Genomic DNA, 14,013 nt, shown 5'->3' with positions numbered 1-14,013 from the left:
ATTAGCCAAGATATACAAATTAAATCCCAATTTTTATTATCATATTAATCAATAATGCAAATTTTTAAACATCTACACCTTGACTCTTGGCTTCCTAAACTATCTCTCCAGCAGCCATTCTATCCACTGCTTTTGCAAATATTGATGACACACCTATGACATATAAGACACATCCTCTGCTCTGGAAATGCTCATGGTATACTGAACTATACATGCTCTCAGACAGCAAATAGCAAAGTAGATAGACAGACCTTCTAAGCTTGCCACTTCATATACACTAAAGCCCCTTCCTGTACTGCTTATATCAGTGGATTCCCTTGCCAATTAGATTCCAGTTGGGTTCAGCCAATGGGGAAAGTCAGCAAGAGATCCAGGGAAGGGACAAGAGTGAAGTCAGAATATTTATTCCCCCAGGTTTTTCCCTAAAGGTTGCTGTGGAATGGCTATGTTCCATATCCATTGACCAAAGCTCATGGCCACCATCAGGCAGCTGTCATCCAATGAATCTTTCTTCAGGTTTTAGCGACTGCCTCCTCCCTTAGCCCTTCAGTCCTAAAGGCAGTAAGTTACCCTGCTATCACTAGCTCTTAAATATTGCCATACCCTTTGTTGATTACCACAGCCTGCCTACAACTTTATAGATTGTCCCTTTAATAAGCTCTTCTCAAATTACCCCATTTGAGTGTTCTGTCTATTTTTTATTGGTATTCCATCAGATAAACCCTGTAAACACAATTGCCTATCGCCTTTGTGGAGAAACTTACTGTATAAAATTGCCACTTTAAGCACTGTGGAAACTCCAAAGATTAAAAAATAAAAGCCAAAAACCAGGTTTCTGCCTTCTAAGATAGTGCTTCTCACACTATCTGTGATAAAAGACTAGTTTTTTTATTATTATTACTGTTACTTTCAGTCTGTCACAGACTGATATTTTGGTAAGATACAGTAAAAAGAAATTACTGGAAAAAGGAAATTAAGAAGGTATGCAAATTAAAGCCCAATTGTTATTATTATGTTAATCAATAAGACAAAATTTTAAACATCTACACTCAAGTTCTCAAATTATCTGGTCACAGACCAATATCATTTATTGGCAGTGGTCTGTTGGCTACCCTTTGAATTGCAGCTCACAGGGTTATAGAATCAGGTTAATAGAATATGAAATGTCTTTAGGGTAAATCCTTGGACTCCTTTTCTCTCTTTTACTACCTTTAAGAGACATCATTAATCACTTCTTATTTTGGGCTCCAACAAAGGCCAAAATAAGGAATGTTCAAGTCATTAATACAGCATGAATTACATCATTTTAAAATAGTTAAAACCTACCAAGGAAACACTCCTCCTTTCCCCTGTCAAAAAACTACAAATCCTAAAAAACAAACAAACAAACAAACAAAAAAAACCAAGCCGTAGTCTTTTATCCACTGTACTTGCTAAGGATCTTATCATTTAACAAGCACTCAATCAGTGTTTCTTAATATTAACAAATGCACAAATAGAATTGGCTTGGATATTATACATTAGACGCATGTGCAAAGACATTAACTCACCCTCTACTTCCAGTACCTGTTCTCACTTAAGAGCCAATAATGGGACAGGTTTATTTTCAAGCACACATCCCCACACAAGCAGTCACACATATATGGTTGAGGGTTTGGTCTGCTGAATTTCTGGCTTCAGACACTCCCTGCCTGTGTGAACTATGGGCCGTGGCAGGAACCAGATGGCACATTCAAATTTGAGGGGAGTTTAATAAACAGACGGCTTACAATGGTGTTGGCTGGGGGTAAGGAAATCAGAGTGGATAAGGCTCTATCCTGGGAAGTGACAGGGAGGTGCCATTATACTACCTGGGCCTTAAGAGGTAAGGGGAGGGAGCAGTCCCTGGAGCCTGGAACTGAGAGGACTGTGTGGCCAGGACCACCAAAACCATGACCTGTTGTTTAGAAGGGCAGCTAATCTGTGACAATCCTGCAGAGAGAGAACTCGGGGACAAGATCCTCCAACTCACACTTCTTCCTCTCTCCAAACTTTCCTGTTGAGACTTCCCATTGGCCAAAGACAAGCAAGGCCAGAAGGCAATGGCGGCCTTTCAGGGCAGACAGCAGGGTGGAAAAGGTGGGGAGCCAAAGGCATGGGACACATGGCACCTCAGGACTCTTGTTTTTTCCCTATCTGCCAAAGTCCACACAGCTCTCTCACACAAATGCCTTTCTCATCCCTCAACCTGACAACTACTCTGATCTGAGGAATACATCACGAATGAGACCAGATGTCCATATCAACCTCTTCAGCGAATGAAGACCTAGAGGAATAGTGCAGCTGAATCTGGAACTGCAATTGTTCAGAAACACGATCAGAAATGTAATAAAAGCTGCTATTACACCTAAAATAATTAACACTAAATCTCTAACTTTATCAAATATACAGAGAGCATTCAAATTTCAAATTTGTTGAGTGTAATTTAACACTTACATTTGCTCATGTGCTTTATAATACTTAAATTCCATACTCCCTGGCTCACAGCATGTGAGGTGAGAATGGAGTTAATAATTTGGGGTAGTTCTTTTCTTTTCTTTTCTTTTCTTTTTTTTTTTTTTTTTTGAGACAGAGTCTCGCTCTGTTGCCCAGGCTGGAGTGCAGTGGCGCCATCTCAGCTCACTGCAAGCTCCGCCTCCCGGGTTCACACCATTCTCCAACCTCAGCCTCCGGAGTAGCTGGGACTACAGGCTCCCGCCACCATGCCCGGGAAATTTTTTGTAATTTTTTTTTTTTTTTTTTTTTTTTTTTTTTTTTTTTTTTTTAGTAGAGACGGGGTTTCACCGTGTTAGCCAGGATGGTCTCGATCTCCTGACCTCGTGATCCACCTAAAGTCCTGGGATTACAGGAGGGAGCCACCACGCTAGGCCTGGGACCGTTCTTTTCAAAATGTATGCGGTGATATTAAACTCCTGAGTTATTACAGTCTGAGTTGTTTCTTTATTGCCAGAAGCCGGAACCTCTGCCCTGAAGTCAGAAATGCCCCAATGGAGTCAGAGCTGCTAAAATCCAGAGTTCAGACCCAAGACAATTCCCCATCCAAGAACCTAGGGGTGCTGAGCCAGAATCGCCCGCGCCAAACTGAGCGAGAATAGCCCAAGCCATCCTCTATCTCCAGAGAAAAGCTGCTTAAGCAAATCCTTCATCCCATTCAGGGAGGCACAGTCCCAGCCATTACTCCCAAACTCTGAGCCAGCGCCCCTCTGCCCTCATCCACAGATGCACATTCCAAGACTGGACCCTAAGCCTCGACCCAAGGTGGCACAGCGCAAGTCGCTGTCACGAAACGTGAAGATGCACGTTTTGTCAAACCCAGGGCTGCTCCCCAAACCGAGCCCACGCGCTTCCCATCCCACCCCGGGTAGGTAGCGGCCGCTGAACTTCCCTAGCCTACCCCACCCACGAGGCCTTATCATTGGTCACCAGTCCCCTCTTCCACTCCTCCTACTTCAGTCCACAGGTACAGGTCACAGCTGCACATCCTGCAGCCCTACTCCTGGCTACGCTTCCGAGAGGGGCGCGGTCCACGCGGGACTCACCTCAGCATCCCAAACAATGTCGCCCGCAGCTAGCGTCTGGTACCACGGAGCATGCGCAAGGAGGCCTATGGACTACAATCCCCAGAAAGCCCCGCGCGCAGCAGTGGACATTCGCAAGGCTACCAGGGTGAAGGTAGCCTTTGACTTCCGTGCATTTGGAAGTCCTTTGACTTCCGTGCATTCGTCTAAAATAATGACAATCATAATAACGATAAAGTATTGAAATGTTAAATAAATCACTATCAACGATGAAAAGAAAAAGTTTCAATATTCTACTACTTGGAAATGAGCACTTTACCATTTTAGTGAAGACTTTTATAGGTTCTTATTTTATAGGCATGTCTTTTAATGTTGAAACCACGAAGCTTTTCAATTAAAATTCACTTAAATATTTCTATCCCCGCCCCCCGTCATGTTTTCTTTCTGTTGATGAAGACTGCATAATCTACACTTGCAATATAACATACCCTGTAATTTGTTTCCTAGTCTCAGAAGAAGCAGAATGAATTAACCACCATTGTCTGAATCCTTAATAGGGGAATTACAGGAGTAATCGTTACAACATAACAAGAAAACGCGGGAAGTTTTCAGATTCTTTCTGAAAATTTCCCCTTGTTGGGACTTAGGCTTTATTTTACTTTATGTTATTGCATTTAAGATTTAAGATCATTAAAAAGTCAGGAAACAACATGTGCTGGAGAGGATATGGAGAAATAGGAACACTTTTACACTGTTGGTGGGACTGTAAACTAGTTCAACCATTGTGGAAGTCAGTGTGGCGATTCCTCAGGGATCTAGAACTAGAAATACCATTTGACCCAGCAATTCCATTACTGGGTATATACCCAAAGGATTATAAATCATGCTGCTATAAAGACACATGCACACGTATGTTCATTGCGGCAGTATTCACAATGGCAAAGACTTGGAAGCAACCCAAATGTCCAACAATGATAGACTGGATTAAGAAAATGTGGCACATATGCACCATGGAATACTATGCAGCCATAATAAATGATGAGTTCATCTCCCTTTTTAGGGGCATGGATGAAGCTGTAAACCATCATTCTCAGCAAACTATAGCAAGGACAAAAAACCAAACACCACATGTTCTCACTCATATGTGGGAATTGAACAATGAGAACACATGGACACAGGAAGGGGAACATAACACAGCGGGGTCTATTGTGGGGTGGGGGGAAGGGGGAGGGATAGCTTTAGGAGATATACTTAATGCTAAATGTGTGCAGCACACCAACATGGCACATGTATACATATGTAACAAACCTGCACGTTGCGCACATGTACCCTACAACTTAAAGGATAATAATACTAAAATTTTAAAAATTTAAGATTTCTATTAAAGAAAATTTTGGGTACCCTAATGGGGTAAGAAAATTGAATAAGAATTCCATTAGAGATCCACAGTTTTAGCCTGGAGGAAAGCCTTGATAATGGGTGAGAACAATCTCTGTCCTAGGAATGGTCGCCTGGTCCTGCTGGCAGAGGCTCTGCTTGGAATATCTGGCTGGCATTCCGTTTTCCACTCATCCTCAAGCTGTAGGGGTCGTGAGGCAGTTCCAGTCCTAGAATAGACAGGGAAGTGAAGACCCCCACTTCTAGGCAATGGGCAGGAAATGGTTGAATAATATCCAACTAAAGCTTGACATTGCAACTTAGGGCACATAAAGGGACAGTGCAATTCTTTTGGCTTATCTCTGTCTTTTGATGTTTACATGTTTGATGTTCTTATATATTGCTCTAAGTTGAAGGATTACTTGATTTAATTTGACATACTTGAATTTTAAAAAACGAGTTCAGGAACATTTTTATTTTTGACCTAATACAAGGTTAATTTTTGTGACATCTGTGTCTATTGGAAAACAATGTGTGTTCTCTATCAGAGGGATATGCATACATTTATATTTTCACCAGACTTGTTAATTGTTTCTATTTAAATTTCCTACGTGCTTATTTGTGCTTACTTAGATTTTGTCATTATGCATCTGTCAATGATTGAGAAGTTCATGTCAAAAGGGCACCCAGGCTGGGCATGGTGGCTCAAGCCTGTAATCCCAGTACTTTGGGAGGCCGAAGTGGGTAAACCATGCGGTGAGGAGTTCAAGACTACCCTGGCCAGGATGGTGAAACCCCGTCTCTACTCAAAGTACAAAAATTAGCCAGGCATGGTGGCAAGCACATGTAGTCTCAGCTTCTTGGGAGGCTGAGACAAGAGAATCGCGTGAACCCAGGAGGCGGAGGTTTCAGTGAGCCGAGATGATGCCACTGCACTCCAGCCTCGGCGACAGAGCGAGACTCTGTCTCAAAAAAAAAAAAAAAAGGAATAAAGAAAAAGAAAAAGAAAAAAAGTCTATAATGGTAAATTTGTCATTTTCCTCTCTATAGAATTTGCTTTATTTATTTGTTTAATTTATTTTTTGAGACTGAGTCTCGCTCTGTTACCCAGGCTGGAGTGTAGTGGCGCCATCTCAACTCACTGCAAGCTCCACCTCCCAGGTTCACGCCATTCTCCTGCCTCAGCCTCACGAGTAGCTGGGACTACAGGCGCCCGCCACCATGCCCGGCTAATTTTTTGTATTTTTAGTAGGTGCAGGGTTTCACTGTGTTAGTCAGGATGGTCTCCATCTCCTTGTGATCTGCCCGCCTCTGCCTCCCAAAGTGCTGGGATTACAGGCGTGAGCCACCGCACCCAGCCTACTTCATTTTTCAAAAGTCGTGTTATTAGGTTTACAAGCAGCTTTACTTTTCAAAAGTCGTGTTATTAGGTATGGAAGTGGCCTGTTCCTTATCTGCAACACTTGGGACCAGAAGAGTTTCAGATTTTTTATGTTTTTCAGATTTTGCAATATTTGCATATGCACAATGAGATATCTAGAGGATGAGACCCAAGTCTAAAGCAAAATTCATTTGTGTTTCCTATACACCTTATACACTTTCCCTGAAATTAATTTTATAGAATTATTTGATTAATTTAGTTCACAAGGTTTGTATACAATGTTTGTGTGCATTGAACCATCAGAAGCAAAGATTGCCTTCATCGTATGATCGAAGAAAAATCAATTAATGAAAAGAAGAGGAAGAAAGCAAATATTTCAGGTGTGGAAATTTCCTCTTTTGGTGTCATGTTCACATTTCAAAAGTTTCAGATTGTGGAATATTTTGGATTTTTAAATTTAGTGATGCTGACCCTGTGTAAGTTTCATAATGGTCATATCTTCTTGATGGACCAAAAATTTTCTTAAAATTTTAAGTACTTTTTATTTTCACCTTGAGTTTACTTTTCATTGCCGACTGTACATGCTTTCTTTTCATTAGATTTCATCTAGTATTTATTTTTCACTTAGTCCTAAAATTAGCATTTTTTACCTTGTTATTTATATACTCTTTATTATTATAGTTATTTTTAAATGTTACTTTTCCCTAATCTAAGAGCTTGTCTTTAGTCTGAAAATACACACTTAAATGGGTGTGTTAGGAACAAAAGAGAAAGTGCTTGTGTAATTGATCTAGGAGCTTCTCCTGTTTCCCAACTATAGAACAGTGACTCTGGCCTGTAATCCTAGTTGATCAAGCAGCTGAGGTGGGAGGATGGCTTGAGTCTGGAAGGTTCAGGGTGCAGTGGGCTATGATGGTGCCACTGTACTCCAGCTGGGTGACAGCATGAGATTTTATGTCTAAAAAAAGAAAAAGAAAATGAAAAAGTAGGACAGTGACCCTCAAAGAGGAAGGAAATAGCCTCCCTAAGACTCCTTTGAATTGTGTGAGTGATCTTTGCTTGCTCCAGTGACTGGGATATGAGTTTAGTATGCAGAGGTAAGGAATGCTAAACATATTGCATCTGTAAATTAATTATTTCAACAAAGAAGTCATCCATTCAGAACACCCAACAGTAACCACTTGAAAATCATTGCTCTAAAGGAAAGAAAATGAAAAACAACAACCTCAATCAAATAAAAGGAGGGAAAGAAACGATAGAATCAGTAAAGAGAAAGTCAAACTGCTGCTGTTTGCTGATGATATGATCATATACCTAGAAAACCCTAAAGACTCCTTCAAAAAGCTTCTAGAACTCATAAATGAATTCAGCAAAGTTTCAGGATACAAAATTAATGTACACAAATCATACCTCTGCTGTACACCAACAGCAACCAAGCTAAGAATGAAATCAAGAACTCAATGCCTTTTACAATAGCTGCAAAAAAAAAAAAATACTTAGGAATATTTCTAACCGAGGAGGTGAAAGGCCTCTACAAGGAAAACCATAAAACACTGTTGAAAGAAATCATAGATGACACAAACAAATGGAAACACATCCCATGTTCATGAATGGGTAAATCAACGTTGTAAAAATGACCATACTGCCAAAAGCTGTTTACAAATTCAATGCAAGTTCCATCAAAATAACACCATCACTGTTCCCAGAACTAGAAAAGACAATTCTAAAATTCGTATGGAACCAAAGAAAAGCCCACAGAGCCAAAGCAAGACTAAGCAAAAAGAACAAATCTGGAGGCATCCCATTACCTGACTTCAAACTATACCATAAGGCTATAGTCACATGAACAGCATGGTATTGGCATAAAAATAGGCACAAAGACCAATGGAACAGAATACAAAACCAGGAAATAAATTCAAATACAGTCAACTGACATTTGACAAAACAAGCAAAAACATAAAGTAAGGAAAAGACCCCCTATTCAGGCCAGGTGCAGTAGCTCACGCCTGTAATCTCAGCACTTTGGAAGGCCGAGGCGGGTGGATCACAAGGTCAGGAGATGGAGACCATCCTGGCTAACACGGTGAAACCCCGTCTCTACTAAAATTACAAAAAATTAGACTGGCGTGGTGGCGTGGGACTGTAGTCCCAGCTACTCGGGAGGCTGAGGCAGGAGAATGGATTGAACTAAGGAGGCAGAGCCTGCAGTGAGCCGAGATCCCACCACTGAACTCCAGCCTGGGTGACAGAGCGAGACTCCATCTCAAAAAAAAAAAAAAAAAAGGCCCCCTATTCAAACAAATGTTGCTGGTGTAATTGGCAAGCCACATGTAGAAGAATGTGAATGGATCCTCATCTCTCACCTTATACAAAAATCAACTCAAGATGGAACAAAAACTTAAAACTTAAAACCATAAAAATTCTAGAAGATAACATCAGAAAAACCCTTCAAAACATTAGCTTAGGCAAAGACTTGTTGACCAATAACCTAAAAGCAAATTCAATAGAAAAAATGATAAATAGGTGAGACTTAATTTAAGTAAAAAGTTTCTTCACAGCAAAAGAAACACTGAGCATATTAAACTGACAACCCACAAAGGGGGAGAAAATCTTCACAATCCATACCTCTGAAAAGGATGAATATCCAGAATCTAGAAGGAACTCAAACAAATTAGCAAGAAAAATATGAAGAATCCCATCAAAAAATGGTCTAAGGACATGAATAGACAATTCTACAAAGAAAATATACAAATGCCTACAAACAGATGAAAAAAATGCTCAACATCACGAATGATCAAGGAAATGCAAATGAGAAACACAATGCAATACCACCTTACAGCTGGAAGAATGGCCATAATAAAAAATTTAAAAAATAATAGATGTTAGTTGGGATGTGCTGAAAAGGGATCACTTTTACATTTCTGCTGGGAATGTAAACTACTGCAACCACTATGGAAAACAGTGTGGTAATTCCTTAACGAACTAAAAGTAGAACTACCATTTGATTCTACAATCCCACTACTGGGTATCTACCCAGAGGAAAAGAAGTCATTATATGAAAAAGATAGCTGCACACACGTTTATAGCAACATAATATGATGTTTTATAAATATAAGTGATAAAATTCCTCAATTAAAAGTTTATTAGATTTCATCAGTGTTGATATCATCTTTCCAAATTAAAAAAAAAATGTTTTCTGTTCGTTGTTTTGGTTTTTGTTTGTTTGTTTTGATGCATGGTCTTGCTCTTTTGCTTACTGCAGCCTCAGCTTCCTGGGCATGAGTAATCCTCTCACCTCAGTGACCCAGGTAACTGGAACTACAGGTGTGCACCACCATGCCTAATTCATTTTTAAAAATTTTCTTACAGAGTCTCACTGTGTTGCCTAGGCTGGTCTGAAACATCTGTGTTCAAACTATCCTCCCACCTTGGACTGAAAAAATGTTGACATTACAGGCACAAGCCATCCTGTCTGGCCAGAAATGTTTTTCCTTATTTTTTTCTTTCTTTTTTTTTTTTTTTTTTTTTTTTGAGACAGAGTCTCTTGCTCTTTTGCCCAGGCTGGAGTGCAATTGCACGATCTTGGCTCACTGCAAGCTCCGACTCCCAGGATCACGTCATTCTCCTGTCTCAGCCTCCCGAGTAGCTGGGACTACAGGTGCCTGCCACCACGCCTGGCTAATTTTTTGTATTTTTAGTAGAGATGGGTTTTCACCGTGTTAGCTAGGATGGTCTCAATCTCCTGACCCCGTGATAAGCCCACCTTCTCCTCAGAAAGTGCTGCGATTACAGGTGTGAGCCACCAGGCCTGGCCCAGAAAATTATTTTTAATAAGGTTTCTTCCTTTCTTCCCCTCTCATCTCCCATATTTATGTCTCCTAGAATCTTAACACTAAATTTTCTTTTTTCCTCACATATAACAATTATTTAGATTTAACCTTAAGATTTACTGTGTATTCTTGCTTGTTGTACATACTGTACATCTTCCTCTAACTTGAATTTATTTATTTTTCTGGACAGTATTATTAAGAAGTTTTTTCAGACAGTTTGAATTTGGTAAGTTCATTGCGTCCTTTTGTCTTATGTCTTCATTCTTCCCTCACAGCAAATGTTGGCTTGCCTGGGCATATAATACTTAGACACAAGTTACAGTTCTTCATAACTTTGAAACATTATCTCTCTCTCTTTTAGTTTTTATTACTGATGAATACTATGATACCAAATTAATTCTTCAATCTCTAATAGGTAATATTTGGGTTTTACTTTTTTTCTTGAGGCATTTAGGATTTTTTTCTTTATCAGCTGAAATTTTACCATAATTTAATTTGATGAGGTTTTTGCTTCTTCCTGTTAAGCACTCAGCACGAAATTTCAATAAGAATCTCAAATCTCTCCTCCAGCTATGGGATATTTTATTTTATTTTTTCTTTTGAGGTTTTCCTCCCCATTATTGTATATTCGCTACCTTTGTGATAATCTAATTATCAATATGTTGGTTCCTTTTTTCATGTCTCCTTATATCCATCGTATACCCATCATATATACTAATGTGCCATCTTCTTGCATTACTCTCTGGAATAATCCCTTGCCTAATCTTCCAGCTCACTAATTTGCACCTTCAGCATTATGCATCCATTATTCTGCCCATCAATTCATATTTTTGTTTAAAATTCTGAAATAAAATGATTGTCAACTTAGACCCAGTAATAGTTATGCAAACTATAAATTGCCTAAATGGAAAAATACTAGGATTCAGAAAATGTACTTCCTATGTACTCTTTATGTACTCTTAGGAGAAGTAACCCTCATGCTGTTACTTGATTATGTGCTGCAGCAAATGAGGTAATAATTTAATAAAGAGGAAGACTTAGCATCTAGGGAGTGGGAAATTCGACCCTGGATTTTTTGCTGGATCACAGCGAAAGGAAGTCCCAGGAGACTGAACCAGACAGTAATCAGGCCAAGATGGTAATCAGCCCTCAAGGAAGGATAAAGATGGGGGGATCCAGGAAGGTGGAATCTGGAAAAAGTAGACTCCGTACATTATAGAGCATATTTGAAACACTGAAAACTTGGAGAAATAATCACTATATATACTGTACCAAAAAAGCATTTAGAAACACCAGGAAAACAAAAACTGTATGAGTGGTAGTAGAATCATAACCTCCCACATGGCTTTATAGTGAATAATATTAATAGAATTTATATTAATGCATATTAATATAATTATACTAATTGAGACAATGTTGCATTATACTAATGAAGACAATCATCCACACTAATGATACAAGTGGTGTCATATGCTATTGGTAGGTGAAGTAAGATGAGAGACTCTGAAAACTGACTGCTGGATTTGGCGATGTAATCTTAACTAGAGCAGCTATGGAGAAATGTGTGTGCCAGACAAGATGATGTGGAGGTTGTGGAAAGCATGAATGGAGTGAGTTTTAAAAGAATTGAAGGAGAGAAACTGAGGTAGTGTCTTGAAAAATTGTGGTCAAGGACAGCAGTGAAATGAGGGGGGGTAGCTAGGAAGGCTAATGGAATCAAATACCATAACATGCCTACCAAGACTGGAGTGTTAACCAAGTTCCTAAGTTGATGGAAATGCACTGAAAGAGAGTGATGCTGTTGATGTTGGAGAATTGAAAGGGCAGCAGCAAGAACAGAGTACTTGACTAGGCAAGAAGAGATAGAATCTTGGGCACAAGCTGAGGGGATTACAGTTAGAAGGATGCACAGCCCAGCCATGGGGACATGAAGGCATATGGGGATTCAGTGCAAGAAATTTGCTAGATTTCATGGTAGAAGGTGAAATATTTTTCCTGATTGATTTTATTTTCTCAGTGAAAGGAGAAGCAAGGTCATGAGCTAGTAGGGAGATTGCCTGGAAGCAGTGAGCACTGGATCATTTTCTGTGGCCTGAAATTTAGAGGAAGACCAGGTAGCACAATTGTGTGTTTTTTTCTCTGGCCACTGCTCAGGTAAGCTTGACATACATTTTCTTGCTGTCGTTGTTTATTTTGATTTTTTGAGACACAGTTTTGCTCTTGTTGCCCACGCTGGAGTGCAGTGATGCGATCTCGGCTCACTGCAAGCTCTGCCTCCTGGGTTAAAGTGATTCTCCTGTCTCAGCCTCCTGAGGAGCTGGGGTTACAGGTGCCCACCACCATGCCCCGCTAATTTTTGTATTTTTAGTAGAGATGGGATTTCACCATGTTGGCCAGGCTGTTCTCGAACTCCTGATCTCAGGAGATCCGCCCACCTCAGCCTCCAGAAGTGCTGGGATTACAGGCATGAGCCACCATGCCCAACAAGTTTGTGATAAAAATTTGCATTTCATAAGGATAAGAGTTTTGCCACAAAAGAAATGGAGATCATGGAATGAGAACTCAGGATATATAAAAGGTTGTGGTTATAATGCACTGTGGATTGGGTATGGAGAAAAAAATGTGAACATGAGGTGTGTGATAAAGTCACAGAAATTCATGAGTTTATGAATTGAAGTTTCCCTCAGGAAATGGTATTGCTGGAGTTGGGATACTAGAGGGAAGGATGCATAAACTTCAGGGATGGGGTTGCAGATTGATCATCGAAACTGAGATATTGATTTTTTTTAAATAAGGACTAGTGAATGGCCGTGGAGGAGGATGAATGCGATAGGATGAAGAACATCATTTGCTTTCCAAAAGTGACAGAGACATTGACATAAAATGAAAAGATAGAAAGGTTTTGAAATACAAAATGCTGTAAATATTCATGTATATGTAATTTTTATATCACAAAGACCAGAAAAAAATGCATGGCTTTTGCTGTGGGTTGAATCGTGTGCCCGCTCATCCCAAAAATATGTTCACATCCTGACACCCAGTACCTATGAACATGACTTTATTGACCAACAGGATCTTTGCAGATATAATCAAGTTAAGATGAGACCACATTAGCTTAGGGTGGACCTTAATGTAATGATTTCTGTCCTAAAAAACAGAAGAAACTTTGGACACAGACACACCCAGAGGGAAAACTGCCATGTTAAGATGGAGGCAAAAACTGGAGTGATACAAGCCAGGGGATGCCAAAGATTGCTGGAAACTGAGGCTAGGAAGAGACAGGGAAGAATTCTTCTCTAGAGATTTTAGGGAGAGCATGGCCCTGCTGACACCTTGATTTCAGATTTCTATTCTCCAGAACTGTGAGAGAATTAATCTCTGTTGTTTGAAGCCACCCAGTTTCTGGTACTTTGTTACAGCAGCCTGAGGAAACTAATATAGTTTTTAAACATGCATTAAAAAGCACTGAGAAACTAAGATGAAGAACAAAATATAGACTACATATGACAGCTCAAGAATTATTTTCTGTGGGAGATTGCAGAAGTGACCAAATCCTTCACTCTTGACAATGTGACATTGTAGCCCCTTATTTCTTCAAGAGCTGAAGTCTATTCCCCCATCCCTTGAAAGCTGGCATTGTGACTTGTTTTATCTGACAGAATGCACACCTCTGTTCAGTCTCTTGAGCCATTGTGACTGCTATGACTTCATGAGCATGTGACCTGCTGGAGAATAAGACCAAGTGGGTCAGAGATCCCAGTTGAGGGCCCCACCCCACCCCAGGGCCCAGCTGGTGCAGTTGACAATGATGAGTGAGTTCTATTATATGCAGTGTTAACTTAGAAGTTGACTCAGATGCATGGGTGAG

The 14,013-nt window shown here is 40.0% G+C and overlaps 1 pseudogene; it reads right to left on the bottom strand.

Moving 5' to 3' along the window:
* Nucleotides 1–3,645, bottom strand: part of LOC134737559 (zinc finger protein 285-like) — a 31,489-nt pseudogene extending 27,844 nt beyond the window's left edge.
* Nucleotides 3,646–14,013: the final 10,368 nt, after the last annotated feature.

This window comes from Pongo pygmaeus, chromosome 22, assembly GCF_028885625.2.
Source record: "Pongo pygmaeus isolate AG05252 chromosome 22, NHGRI_mPonPyg2-v2.0_pri, whole genome shotgun sequence".
Classification (NCBI taxonomy): Eukaryota; Metazoa; Chordata; class Mammalia; order Primates; family Hominidae; genus Pongo; species Pongo pygmaeus.
The sequence above is the reverse complement of the archived record's forward strand: the minus strand, read 5'-3'. Positions and strand labels throughout refer to the sequence as shown.